The sequence below is a fragment of the Prionailurus viverrinus genome, chromosome D2, assembly GCF_022837055.1.
Source record: "Prionailurus viverrinus isolate Anna chromosome D2, UM_Priviv_1.0, whole genome shotgun sequence".
In the NCBI taxonomy this organism is placed as follows: Eukaryota; Metazoa; Chordata; class Mammalia; order Carnivora; family Felidae; genus Prionailurus; species Prionailurus viverrinus.
In genome coordinates this window covers 38,988,107-39,002,820 of record NC_062571.1, presented here as the reverse complement: position 1 = coordinate 39,002,820, position 14,714 = coordinate 38,988,107, and the positions used below count along the sequence as shown (strand labels likewise).

The following is a 14,714-nucleotide window of genomic DNA, read 5'->3' as shown; positions in this document are numbered from 1 at the left end:
CAGCAGGGAGCAGTGCAGCCTGGGGAAGCCCGTCGGAAAAGAGCAGGTGCCCCTGAGATCTAGCCACACGAAACAACAAACTTAGCGTGTCCAACTCTTCCAATTTTTCAGTAAATCTGCAACTTGATGTGGCTGTTTTCCAATTATTAAGACGTGTTCAGGTCAAACGGGCTCCTATTTCTGAACCAGATGCAGCCAGTGGACCGTCTGCCTGCAAGTCCTGGCTTGGGCATTGCCTTTGAGAAAACCGGGCCAGCGAGGACCACCGTTTCCTTGAACTCATTCACAAGACGGTATGGGGCAGCAGGAAGACCCATCAAAAAGGCAGGTCTGGCCCTGACTAGCTGTGCGAGCTCAGATCAGGTCCCGAACCGGCCTCACAGGCCTCTGCACGAACGTGACGGTAACAGGAGAGGATGCTGCTGGGGGACGTACCTCCTGGTACACGTGGCACAAGGTAGGCACACGGCAAAGGGTGTGTTTCCTGTTCACGCACCCTAGGTGTGTTTCCTGTTGCCCTCTGCTAGGTGGAGACCCTGTGTGAATGAAACAGGGGTGTGGGTAGGGGCTCCCCAGACCAGCCGCAGGGGTGCTGACAGCTCAGAAAGCCCCAGCCCGTCACTAAGAGGGATGAAATGACCACCTTCCGTCTCCGCTCTCTGGTGCACAGATGAGATGCGAGCGCCCCACCAGAGAGGAGCCGGGCGCCTGGGCCCGCGGCTGTCTGGCGGGATCATTAATAAGATAGATGTTCCTAATGGCTCCAAGAAGGATCATGGAGCTACTCATTATCAGGGGTTGAAATCGCTAATTATTCGTTTCTCTGCAGCTGTCACTCGCGGCACCCACCAAACCACAGGCCCCCGGCCGCGGTCCTTTCTCCCATGGCCAACAGGGGGCCGTGAGCACGCTTGGCTGGCCTGGGGCTGGGGCAAAGTCCTCTTCCTGCGTTCAATACTTATTAAAGTTGATTAGAACTCAATGCACCATAAAATCTCTTTCAAGTCAGTGAAATGCCTTTGGCTACAGATTTTCCCCCCCAATTCTATCCAAAAGGAACTCCCAAGCACTGAGAGAGTATTGGAAAAATTAGATGCGGATGGAGAAGTGGGAGTGCGGCATTCCAGATTGGAAGGAGGGGAGGTAGTTGAGAACGGTTAGGGTAGAAGATAGCAATGCCTGGAATGAGAGGCATCCAGGACAAAAAAGGGAGTGTGGATTCAGGCGGGGTGGGAAGGCTGCCGGATGCACATATTTTTAGGAATGTTATTACCCTGGACCTAAAAATATGAGCCATGGCGTTCTTTAAAAGCGATCTAGGCCCTATTTACATTTCAGAGCAAACAGCATATTGTTTTCATCAGGGGGAAATAAGCACTCATGTTTACCTTATGTTTCCTTCAAAATATTTGCATTTCAAAGCCTTCTGAGCTTTAAGTTTCAGAGCTGTTCAAAATGTGGCACCTGGGCTTCTCCCAGATGGGCCATGTTTACAGCAGAAATCCATACCACCCAGCCAGGATGGCACCCCAAAAAAGGGCAGCGCCCCCTTTAAGGCCCATGAGGCACCCCCCCACCCAGGAGTGCGGCAGTTGGGAGCAAAGCTGGTGGCCAGATGAGGGATGGGAGGGTCAGGCAGCCTGGTCACTGGTCTTCTGTGTAGGTTCTGTGAGTTTGCCCCTGGTCAAGGATGGGGTTCATCCTCTCTGTGGGCTTGGATGAGGGAAGAGACCATGCTGGTCTGCACGGGTCCTTGGGGGCCTGTCCTAGAAGGAGGAAATGGGCAGTTCTGGAGCCCTTGGGAGAGGGAGATGTTACACACAAAGCCCCAACTGAACCGGCACAGAGCAATGCCAGTGCCAGAGGGCTGGGCCAAATGACCTCAACCACCTCTTCTTGCCCCCAAACTTTCATTCATTCATTCACTTATTCACCAATCACGGAGGGCCCGCTGTGCACTGGGCCTCAAGCTAGAAACTGGGGCCACAGTGATGAACAAACCAATCAGGGCTAACATTTGTTAGAAGCTAATTCTGTGCTGGGCACTGTTCTTAGTTGCCCATTATTATCAACTAGGGAGCTTTAGAAATCCCAGGGCCCAAGCCACACCCCAGACCAGTTAGATCTGAGTCTCTGCAAGTCACCATTAATTTTTTTATTCCCTCACATGGTTCCAGGGCACAGCCATGTCTGAGAACCAGCATTCTAAGTGTTCCATAGACATGAACTCATTTAATCCTCAAACCACCTTCTGAATCAGGTCGGGATTATTATCCCCTTTTCTTTTTTCTTTTTTTTTTTTTAATTTTTTTTTAAACGTTTTTTATTTATTTTTGAGACAGAGAGAGACAGATCATGAACGGGGGAGGGGCAGAGAGAGAGGGAGACACAGAATCGGAAGCGGGCTCCAGGCTCTGAGCCATCAGCCCAGAGCCCGACGCGGGGCTCGAACTCACCGACTGCGAGATCGTGACCCGAGCTGAAGTCGGACGCTTAACCGACTGAGCCACCCAGGTGCCCCTATTATCCCCTTTTCAACAACGAAGCGCAAAGATGTTAATTCAGCCATGGCAGGGGAGCAGAGTCAGGATCTGAACCCAGGACTTGCCCTCCGGATAGCTCTGCTGTTGTACCTCCCGGTCCCAATCCTGTCCTCACGGAGCTCCTTCTGTGGAGAGAAGCCAGTAGGCGGTTGAACCCAGTGTCAGAAGCAGCAGTGTCCAGAAGGGCAAAGTGAAAGGCACTGGGAATGGTCCAGCCCCAGCCATTCCCAGCTCCTCTTCACTTGCCTCCCACCTCAGAGACTGACAAGTCAGAGACTCCCCGTCCCAACACCTCCCTCAAAGCTAGGGTTCTGGTCAATGAGATGGCGTGGGATGCTGGGAAGGATTTTCCTCCAACAGGACAGAGCAGGTGTGAAGGAGCGTCCCTTTCACCTTTTCGACCCATTCTCATCCTTCCGCCTGGGGGTTGCCATGTGAGGATGTGATGTTTGGAGCTGCTGGCCCACGAGGAGAAGCCTGAGAGAATCAATGCCGTGAAAGCAACCCAGGAACAGCCCTCCCTCAGATCTCTTGCTAAGGGAGGTAACTAAAAAGCCTTCCCTGGGGGCGCCTGGGTGACTCAGTCAGTTAAGCATCCGACTTCAGCTCACACGGTTCGGTTCGTGAGTTTGAGCCCCCACTGGGCTCTCTGCTGTCAGCACAGAGCCCGCTTCAGGTCCTCTATCCCTCTCTCTCTGCTTCTTCCCTGCTCATGTGCTCTCTCGCTCTCTCTCTCTCTCTCTCAAAAATAAGAAATTAAAAGAAATTTTTTTAAATCTTCCCTGCTTTCAGGTATTCAGCTACTTACACCTGCATCAGTTAGAAGGAGGTTTGACTGGGATTAACAGGAAGCCGCAAAATAATGGTGGCTTATGCAAGGTAGAAGTTTATTTCTCCTTCATATAAAAGAAAGCTGAATGACGATAAGCAGTACACAGCAATGGGGAAGCTTTAAAGTCATAGAGAGCCAAGCATCTTTTTTCTTGCTGCCCTGCCATTCTTAGCATGTAACTTCTACTCACATGGATCAAAAATGGCTGCCCAAGCCCCGGGCATCACATCTGTATTCCAGCTAACAGGGAGAAAGAGGAGAGGTGGAAGAAGTGCATGTCCATCCTTCAAAGAACACTTTCTAGAAGCTCTTCTGTTTACATCCCGCTGACTAGAATTTCATGACATGGCTACATCTGGTTGCAAGGGAGATTGGGAACCATGTTTATTCTGGGTAGCCATGAGCTTAACCGAAATGAGGGATTCCTAGATAAGGAAGAAAGAAAGAATATTTGAGAGCAATAAGCAGTCTCTGCCGTACAGCTGAGGCCACCTCATTAATCCAGAGGGCTGGCTGACACTTGGGTGGAGAGGGGCTCAAAGATGACTTCTCTGACTGAGAAGAAGATTCATGAGTTAGCCAGGCCAGAGGAAAGAGAACAAGTTTCCAGACAGGAGCAACAGCTTGGGCGAAGTCCTGGCAGGTGAGAGGTGAGGTGGAAGAGGCAGCAGGGGACCGAGCGGGGCAGGACCCTCTGGCCACGTGCAAAAATCTGGGCTTTACTCTAAGAGTAACAGCCCCCCTGGAAAGTGTTCGGCAGGAAAGTGACCGGGGTTGCATTTTGGAACGCTCATTCTGGCAGCGTGGAGGCCGCACTGGGGTGGAGGGGGGCACACCCGGAGGCGGGGAGACCCAGGGAGAGGCTCCCGGAGGGAGGCCAGTGAAGGGACGGTCGTGGCTTGAAGCACACAGCGGCACTTCCTGTCACACACTGGGAGGCAGATGAGGGATGGTGCTCTTCGAGCAGTGCTCTTCAGAGGGCTTGTCTGCAGTGAGAGTCCACACTTGTACCACAACCGAAATCAGTGCAGCTTCCTTTGCTGGCAGAGTCTTACTACAAAATGCAGCACTATACCACGTACACACACACACACACACACACACACACACACACTCAGCTGAATTAACACATGCTGAGTGTTGTATTTGCTTTACACTCTGAGGCAAGCTCCCTCCTTCTTCATGGACCATTTACGCTTTTCAGACCAGCACCATTCTGTGGAGCACACTTGGAAACATCACTGGCCTCAGGGCCAGAGGACCCTGACTACCTCATGTAAGGCCGCCCTCTTGGACCAGGGAAAAGCCTGGTTTCGCTGTGTCGGAAGCAAGCCTTACTCTTTCCTTTTTCCTTTTCATGTTTCGAGTTTCTATTTAAATTCTAGTTAGTTAACATATAGTGTAATAGCGGTTTCAGGAGTAGAATGTAGTGATTCATCACTTAGCTACAAAGCACAGTGTTCCGGAGCCTTACGATTTCTTAATACTGCCAGTATTAAGACATATGATACTGACACTGTCCCGTGCCAACCTCAACCTTCCAGAGGTTACCTATGGCCTTTGCCTGTGGTCCGGGAGCAGCAAGCTCCCAGGTGACCGGCCAGTGAGAGGAGGCCGGCCTGGGATCCCTCACCACCTGCCCCAAGTCCCTGGAACATACAAAGCCTCCCCAGCCAAGATCTTTCCAGGAACAAGGTGATTGCCTTGGGAAAGGCAAAGGGCGGATGCCTCCTCAAGCTGGCTCCTCCAGCCGCGGGAGGAGCTCCTGGGAGTGCCCCAGGTCCTAGGCCATTTAACAGGAAAGAATGGGGGAGCCTGGCCGCCTCAGTTGGTGGAGCACACAACTCCTGATCTTGGGGTCGTGAGTTCAAGCCCCCACATTGGGCATAGAGAGCCTACTTCAAAACAAAACAAAACAAACCAGGAAGGAACGAAGGGCCCTGTGAGGTCAATCTGTGAGGTCACCGGCCCAGGACCCGGCCCCGCTGAACACCACACTTCCCACCTGGGCCAAGCCTGTCCATCGCCAGGCTGCCTCCTCCCCACTGACGGCTGTTTGAGGGGCGCGTGTGTGCTTCCTCAACGCCCCCCATCCTGCCTGGCCCAGAGCGCGGCCAGAAGCCTCGTTCCCATGTGCCAAACCCTGGCGGTGCATTCACTCATCTAATACTGAGCGCCAAGGAGTGCTTGTTTAATCCATTCATGGATTTACCTCAGGGCATCAGTGCCTGGAGGTTTCACCCTGGCTCAACTACTCGAGCCACACGCCCTTCTAGTGAGGGCCGACGCATGCAAGAGGGGGCTTCAAGAGAGGAGGCCCCTCATTTGCACGCCAGTTCCTCAAGTAAAGGTCCGTCCCTTGTGTCAGCACAGGTTTCACTGGACTATTCCGGTGGCCCGTCTGTCAGTCAAGTGTCCGGAAGAGGAGCTCCAGGCCCTCCAAGGGGGACTCTGAGGAGAGGCGACGTGTGGAGCCCCCACTGGAACGTAGGGGACAGACCCCTCGGAGCACGCTCTTTGCAAGGGCTTTCCAGCCTCACTGCTTGTCGGCCAGATGGCAAATGTAAGGTGGGGGAAGTAGTCCGAGGTGACAAGTAGGACCCAAGGTGACACCGAGGCTGGCAGGGCTGAGGCCGGGCATTGCCCCCAGCGCCCTGCCCATCTTCACGCATTGGCTCCTCCAAAGTGCCTAGAACAGGGCAACCCAGGCAAGAAGCTGGTATCATTCTCCTGAACACACAGGGTGCGTGTTGGACCCAAAGGGGACACCAGTCCCTCATGGAGGCCCTTTGGTAGCACTGACCAAGGAGCAGGGCCGGAGCGCCCATGATCCTTCTTCCAAATGTCACCCTGAAAAATCAGGTCAGAGACTGGGAAGCAAGCCAAAGGACATCTGAGGACCAGACCAGCCACCCTGCCAGCTGCCTGACCCCTCAGTTAGAGGTCAAAGCGCCCACGCCTCTACCCTGCTTCTCAGGTCCCCCGCTGTAGGGGAAAGCCAGCTCCGGGCACGTCCCCCCGGCTGGTTGAGCCCTGCCCTCCACCCGGCCCCCCATCTCCAGCTTCGGGTTTCAACCGAAGGAGATTGGGACTTGGGAGGGGTGGGTAACCAGAGGCAGGCCAGACAGGGAGGAGAGAGGCAGTGAATGAAATTCTTTGTTTAAGAAAGGCTTGAGCCTTGCGTCTGCAAGCCCGGGAGAAGCATGTCATTTTGCTGGAAATGCAATTTTCCCTAACAAGTACAGAATTCTACATGACATGTTGAAAAGTGTATCTCTTTGAGAAGCTGCTCTGTATCTCAGAGGCATCGCCAGTACAGAACCATGTAATGTGGCAGTTGCCATGGCAACACCTCGTTTTCCATAGACAGGAAAATCAGAGTGGCTAAGTCGATTGAGAGGCCCCAAATAATGTCTCGAGAGCAGGCTGAGATGTGGCGCGGGCTTTCACCGCGCCTGGGGTGCTATTTGGGGGTCTCAGGGCTACCTCATATATGCTTCGTGGAGAATCCCAAGGGTGATGTTAAGTAATTCCTCTGCTTTTGTCAGAGGCTTGGAGATGACGGAACAGGATTTGTCCTAGGCCACCTGGCAAGGCAATGACGAGGCCAGGGTGACCAGGCTCCTGCTTCCCCTGCGTGGGCAATGGGCACGGCTGAGAGACATTGCCTCCCCCCTCCCCTCCCACCAATGTCCCCTTCTATCACTGGTTCTGCTTCTCTCCCCAGTTGTCCTGAAGGCAGACATTGTCCCTTGCGATGAGCAAGTTAGAGGAGAACGTGTCCCCAGTATCTATCCCTACACGTATCGCCCACTTACATGTGCCCATGGCCGCGTGTGCTCCCAGTGTGAGCTCTCTGAGCACAGGGACAGGGCCACGCAGAGCAGGTGCTCCATCTGTAGGTACAGCATGAAATGGTCATACATGCCCAAACATACCCCAGGGAACCCATTCGCCTGGGGCCACAGCTCCGGCTCCCCAGGGCCGGGCACAGCGTCTTGCAAGGGGTAGATGGGCATGGATGCAACATCTTGAACTTGAAACACACACACACACACACACACACACACCATGCTGAAGCCAAGGCTCTGCCCCGCCCACCAGCCTTAGTGAAGTACAGGCACTTTGCTCGGTATTAGCATAAAGCAGGGTAGCCCTTCTCCCTGCCTCAGCATGGTGCTTTGAGGAGGTTGGAAAGGGGTAAAGGCAGGATGCTCGAAGGGGAGCAGCCCAATTTAGATCCCAGGGAGGAAGCACCCTTACCCTTAGGGATTCCGGAGTCAACACAGCTTGGCCCCGGGGTCCTCTGCCCTCCCCATTGCTCGCTGTCACTTGGCATTCAGGGCCCTCTGCCGTATCTGTTGCTGTGTGTCCCCACCCCCAGCCCTCCCGGGAGGTGGCTAACAGCTAACACGGGGTACAGGAACAAGGAAAGCATCCACCCGTTCTTTTATCCACAAACACAAGTGAGCGTGGGGGACCGGGGAGTGACGTGGGGGAAGAGGCACAGGCCCCCCTCAACTTCCCAGAGGAAAAATTTTATGAAACTGTCAGAGATGTAATAGAGCTGTCAGAAGTACAGGAAATCAGCTACACAGATTACAAAAACATATGTCAGGGACCTATTGGTTTCATGACAGTGTGAAAATCACAATTTTTCTGTCAAGATAGAAAATAGAAACAGAGAAAAACCAGGAGCACTTTAGCATACACCAGCTGACGGCGGTAAGTCCAACCCTCCACGGTGGGGAGAGACCCTCGGGAAGAGGCAAGAGTGACCTGGGCTCCCCGGCCCCAACCGCGGGGAAAAGCATGCACACTGCCTCAGTGCCCTCTGCCTGAGCAAGAACACATCCCTTCGTGATCGCTCCACTCCCCCCAGCCTGGCTGTGTGTGAGCTCCTCCCGCCGCCCCCACCTCCAGCTAGTGGCTGTCCTCCAAACGGCTGGCCTTGCAGATGTGACAGGAGCATAGACAGTGACCTGTTCACACGTCGGCCTGGCTGCTTCCAGCCACAAACCAGGCCTCCTTCCTTTTCCTTTGTGAGGTTGTGAGACAGCCAGTGTGGGCCCCCGGCAGGGCACAAGGAAGGTGGGGCCGGGCAAGGGACCGGGGTCTTGAGAGAAACCATGGGCTGGAAGAGTCGCCCGCGTGTCCCTCGACCTCCTAGCTGCTGCGCATGGGGCTCCGGAGCCCTCTTTCCTCCAAGAAGCTCCGCAGCCCCGGGCCGGCCAGCCTGGCAGCGTTTCCTGTGGTTGTGACCAGAATCTGGGTGGAAGCATCCTGCTGTCAATTAGAGCCAGGAGGAGGTGACAGACTGTGATTGCCCATCAGATGTCTATTGACGCCTCTGAGCCCTGACCTCCTGAAATGTTCGCGGCCACGAGAGTACTTACCTTTCAGAGGCACCAGGGTTTCATGGGATAACGAACGCACACACGGGTCCCCAGGAAGTGTCTGCTCCGTGCTCAACCCCTTCAACTGCAGTCAAGATGACCCCCATCTCTGCACGCCACACGGCACTTGAAAAAGCATTTTACATCTAGGGCTTGGCTGAGCATGTGTCCCCTCTTCTGTAAAATAGAAATGGCTTTTCCACCCTTGCACTTTGCCCTAAAGTCAGAACAAATCCACCCCCCCACCCCCGCCCTGCCCCACCCCCTACCCCCGGCCCAGTTCCTGAAGCACTTCCTGCTTGAGCTAGACCCAGGCTTCCAGAAAGCAGACCGAAGATGGGATTCAACAGGCAAGGAATCTATTAGGGAAACCCCTGGGGATAGAGAATGGGAGTCAGGAAAGACCAACGGGCAGTGCAGGTCCGATCCCGAGTAAAGAGAGAAGGAAGGGCACCATGCAGGCTAAAGAAGGGTTGGCAGGGCCAAAGCCAGGGGTCAGAACACATTCCTTGACTCCTGGGACATCCCTGCTGCGCTCAGTCACACACACAGCCGTGGGAGTCAGAGCACAGGGCCTAGGGGGGGAGGTGTGCAAGGTGTCTCCTCACCGCTTGCCCGGCACACCCTCCCACGTGCAGTCCCACCCCCAAGGTACTCTCCACTGGGACTGGCCTGAATAACCCCAGCTCTTCTGCTGAGTCTTAAAGTAGCAGATTCTTCCTCCAGGCAGCCTTCTCTGACCTCAGCCCCCTTCCCCCGACTGGCACCGCTGCCCGTGCTGCAATTGCATGAAGAATCCTTGACCTCCCCGCCCCCACCAGCACTGAGTTTTACTCACAGCCGTGCCTCTCTCCCTCCCCCACAACCCAGGCCAGGGACTGTGCCAGAGCTCATGAATGTTACTGAATGGTGAGCCCAGAGAAACAGCCCAGGGGCTGGCAAGGGCGTTGGAATCTGGGGGTGCCGATTCCAGGAGCTCTCACTTGAACCACTGCGAAGCTCTCTGCTCAGAGGTATATGCAGATTATTAGTAACAGGAAGAGCACGGGCACCAACTAGTCAGAATGGCAGTAGACATAGGCAGGTACCAGCCCTGCCTCTACCTGAGCCCAAACCCAGGATGCCAGGTCCACGCACTTGTGTGCCAAGAAACAGGCAGGTACTCGGCAAGCAGGTGTCCCTATCAATGAGCTGAGAGGCAGGGAGCATCACCAGGCACCATCCTGAAAGGGACATCTGGCTCATCTACTTGACAGTCCCCGCTGCTGTGCCAAGGATGTGAGTTATCCGCTAGCTGAGATGCTGAGCCCGTTATCCGCCCGATGGCCAGAGCAGGCCCAGGGCACGCAGGGCCCCCAAGCTGGTCTCTCCTGGCTGTAAGCTGACCCTGGTGTGCTGTCCAAAGTTTACCCTTCTCTGTGCATGCCATGACATTACAAAAAGGTCAGCAGGCACCGGTTCTAGTCCGGCCCCATTACACAGATGAGGAAACTAAGGCCCGAGAAGAGAAGGGGTGCTTATTCAAAGACACTAAGAATAAGGAGCCCTTGGTTTTCATTCCAGGGCCACTGCTGGGTCTACTGTCCCAGGACACCTCACCACTGCTCCTACCGACTTCGACCCCTTGTCCGGCTCCAGATCCACACGGGCCTTCGTCCTCTCCTTCCAGCAAGGGCCAGAGACGCCCAAGTCTCTCCCAACAGCTCCTGCGAGGAGTGAGCTCATCTCTCAGGCAGGTGTCTCCACCTTCTCTGATTCCCCTCTCGTTGGGGAAGGCATCATGCTGGAGTAGGATGTGCAGCTAATAAATATGTATGCAGGATTTTTATTACTTAATAGTTGTAAGGTTAATCGTCGTGGTGAACGCCTATATTTAATGTGTCAATGGAGCTGCAAAATGCCAAACTGAATAGCTTTAACACACATTAGTTCTACTTGTGAATCTACAAATAGGAACCTTGTCAGAAAAGTATTCAAACCAAGATCAGTATTGATTTTGGTCCTCGGGAAAGGCACTGGACTGTGACAGTTTAAAATGATAAATGTCTAGAGAATTATTTGCCCGTATTGATAAAAAGAAGCAGATATAAAGCTGACAGTCTCAGAGGCGTCACCACTGAGTGAGGGCAGCACATCTAACATTGTTAGGGGGCTCTGAGCTAATCTCCCCTTTGATATGGAGAAGATCCTCATCTGATCTGGTCCTGCCCTGAGACTCAGGCTTGTAATTGCAAAGGAGGGGCCTCTCTGAGCACGTTCAGTCTGCTCCGGGGTTCCTGCCCCCAACGCCCCCACCATAGTTCTGGAAGGCTGCATTCTGCAGGGATTCCTGGGCCTTTCATTGCACTCCTGCTCCCCTCCTGCTCAGGAACTTTCTGTGGCTCAGAAAGCGAGACTGAACGAAGTCCTCGGGCTGGCCTGAGCGCTCAATCCCAAATGGCACCACCTCCCTCTCAACCTTGTCATTCAAAGCTCACCCCACAGGACCTCTGTGCCAGCAAGACTGGAGGGCTGCAGCTGTTGTGAACTCCTGTCAAAAGCTCCCCCATTTCTCTCACCCAGAACATGCCCCCCTACCCATTTTGACTGTCTGAAGTGGACCCCACGTCCCCTTTATTCTCTAGTCCAATGCCACCAGGACTGGCCAGGATTCCCTCCTTGACCAGACTCTAGTCAGGTTCTCCTGAAGCCTCTTCCCAAATGGCCTGGACTTTGGGACTGCCCTGCTCATCTCTGCACGGTCCAACAAGCGACTTTGCAAGAACGCTGCTAAGTCCGTTTAACCAGAATCTCCCCCCTTCCATGCCTGGTCACCCTCAACCTCCTGGGATGTCCCACCACCCTGATCTGCTGGCCGATCCTGTGAGGTCAGTTTAACCGGAACAACCTGACCCCCAAGGCTTCCTCTTAGTAATTTTCTATCCATGGACCCTCACCCTGCTCCTTGGCTGTAAATCCCCTTTTCCTTGTTGTATTTGGTATTGAGCCTGATTTCACTCCCCAGCAAAACCCATTGTCGTAGCACTGCCCTAAACACCGTGTTGCCTTATCCTCTTTAGCAAGTGTCATGAATGCATTTGTCTGTTGCACTGGGCTCCGTGCCTGAAGAGCGTGCCCCTCACTCACAGCTCCCTTACTCTGCCGTATTTGCCCTTTGCACCCGTTTCAGATACGCTTGTATGTTGGTTAATTCTCATCTGTCTCCCCCCAACCACAACATAAAGACAGACACTTGGATTATTTTGCTCATCACTGTGGAACGGTGTCCTGGCACAGGGAAAGTGTGAGGGTAAGTATTTGGGAATGAATGAATGAATGAATGAGTGAGTCCTTCAAGAAGCCTTCGGGGGACACCTGGGTGGCTCGGTCGGTTGAGCGTCAGACTTCGGCTCAGGTCATGAACTCATTGTTGGTGGGTTCGAGCCCCACGTTGAGCTCTGTGCTGACAGCTCAGAGCCTGGAGTCTGCTTCAGATTCCGTGTCGCCCTCTCTCTCTGCTCCTCCCCACTCACACTCGGTCTCTCTCTCAAAAATACATAAATGCTTAAAAAAAAAGAAGTCTTCTGAATACCACCATCCCCAGTGATTATATATTCCTCCCTTGTCTTCAAACTGACAGGACATTTCCAGCTCTCTTGCCACCCAGTAGTCTGCTCAGAAACCCTCCATGGCTCCCTATGGCTTAAGGATCAGGTTTGAACCCTCCAGCCCAAACTGCCTGGGCCCACTCCCCAAGCCCCCCCTCTTCCCGTCTTGCCTGCATCTCACTTCCTGCCTGTTGCCCAGGACCTGGCTGCTCTCTCTCTGCAGAGCACTTCAAGGCTGAGACTTGTGGCGGGCATCCAGCTTAGTCTGAATGTGGCTTCGTGCTGTTCTGCCATCATGGATGGCCCCAGTCAGCCAAGGGCCTGTCCTGTCCTGTCACCGCAGGGTCTGAGCCAACACAGCAGAATCCAACCCCTCTGCTTGTCTCCTAGGGACCTTAGTCACAAGCCCACTCACAGGCACTCATGTTATAGCTGGTGCCATAAAATCGTGTGACTGGACGCTATTTGAAAATACCAACTCATGGAGTCATTTTCCTCCTGAATTTTCTGCTTTCCTTTTCCTGCCCTCTGGTCTCTTGCCTCACAAAAGGATTGCCACACAGCAGAAAGCAGACAGTGCCTATAGGCCATCGTGGCTTTTGCTTCCAAAAGCATAAATCCATTAGATGAGCATGGAGGGCTTGCACAGAAAGAAAGAGGGAGAACCAGGTTCTCAGCAAGAAGCAAGAGATCTCAGAAGAATCGTGAATCGGGAACGATTTCTCCCCAAACTGAAAGAGTTTTCCCCAATGTGGAGGGAGGAAAACAATGAAGATTGTCTCTCAAGGAGAGGAGATCTGTCCACTGCGGCAGCACCAGGGAATGCATAAGAGCCTAGAGCAATGCTCCATGAGATCTCATGGGGGTCAGGACTGTGGGCAGCCCCCAAGAGGAGCCCATGCCCGAGACAGGGCTGGACGGTGGCAGAAAGCAGGCCGCATTTTGAAGGAGCCCTGCAGGCCGGGCAGGTGGAAGATCCTGGGGATCGAGGGGTGATGACCAGAGGGCCCGCCCCCTAATTCCTGGGCACACTGGATCACACCTCCACCTGGGAGGCGGGAGGACTACCCCAGAGCAGCTGAGGTGAGGGCTTCCTGCCAGTCCCACAGGATGGGCCATAGAGCAGCTGTGAGCTACAGGAAACAGGGACCAGTGATTTGCCTAAGGCGGCTCAGCAGATGAACCAAGATTCATAACCACGACCTCCCCACCAGAGGAGGTGCTCCCTGAGATCAGCTGCACTCCTTCCTCCCCATCACTTCTCACCTGCCCAGGCAGGTGCCCAACAAGAAGAGGTGGGACTCTGCTGCCAGAGGACTGGCTCCCTGGCACTGTGGGAGATGTTTCCTGACCTCTCCCCATCGAGAAGAGACTGGGGGCGGGCGCCTGGGTGGCTCAGTCGGTTAAGCGTCAGACGTCAACTCAGGTCAAGATCTCACGGTTGTGGGCTCGAGCCCCTCCATGACAGCATGGAGCCTGCTTTGGATCCTCTGTCCCCCTCTCTCTCTGCCCCTCCCCTGTGCGCTCTCTCTCCCTCTCAAAATAAACATTTAAAAGAGGAAGAAGAAGAGACTGGGCGCACTGGTCACCAGTGGATGCCCAGGAAGAGCAGCAGGGTGAAGACACGGGGCAGTGTGGCTCACTGTGCCAGCAGGGGCAGTGGGGAGGCCCGGTGCCATCATGCTCACTCCTGGGCCCCCCAGCCCTTGCGGCAGGGAGAAGGAGCTGTCTGGGGCCTCCACCCACATAGCAACCAGGCCCCCGTCTTTACTCCATGTGTTCATGGCCACTACCTAAAGCTTCTCTGTCCTGCCTCCAGAAAGATCTTGACATTACCCAGAGCAGGGGTCTCCAAAGAGGCTTTGAGAGATCCTAGAGTGGGACCACTCACTGTACAGTTTTGGTGCTGGGGCCCAGAGAGGACAAGCTTCTCATTCAACATCACACAGTGGCTTGGCAGATCTGAGACAGAAACTAAGCCTCCTGCCTCCGGGAAGTGACTCTTTCTAGCACCCTTGGTACCTCACAGGACCGTGTACTTCCCCGTGACTCAGACCCCCACAGCCACAACCAGCCAACATAAGGACTGCCAAGGGGCATGTGGCTTTAACCAGGCAGGGAGACCTGCACAGGAGACCTGAGCCCTAGCACCCTCCCTGCCACTTCCCCTTTCTGGGCCTCCGCGGGGCTCAGAAGGCTGGTTTCCTCAAGCAGGAAGGGAGGGCAATGGACCAGGTAAGCAAATGTGGGGCGAGGTGTCGGTGCACCAAAGAAAAGGAGGTCAGGAGGCCAGGATCCCACCATCCTGCTGTCACCGGAGCAGCTCTGCTTTCAAATTCACCTGGAGCCTCTGCTT

The 14,714-nt window shown here is 54.3% G+C and overlaps 1 long non-coding RNA gene across 2 annotated transcripts; it reads left to right on the top strand.

The window, feature by feature from the left end:
- Nucleotides 1-1,609: 1,609 nt before the first annotated feature.
- On the top strand, nt 1,610-10,531 carry LOC125148401 (uncharacterized). 2 transcript variants are annotated; one of them, XR_007145531.1, is made up of 5 exons: nt 1,610-1,668; nt 2,178-2,260; nt 2,904-3,086; nt 3,336-3,422; nt 10,335-10,531. It is a non-coding gene; the product is annotated as an uncharacterized LOC125148401 (long non-coding RNA). The 2 variants fall into 2 exon arrangements; XR_007145530.1 differs by lacking the exon at nt 3,336-3,422.
- Nucleotides 10,532-14,714: the final 4,183 nt, after the last annotated feature.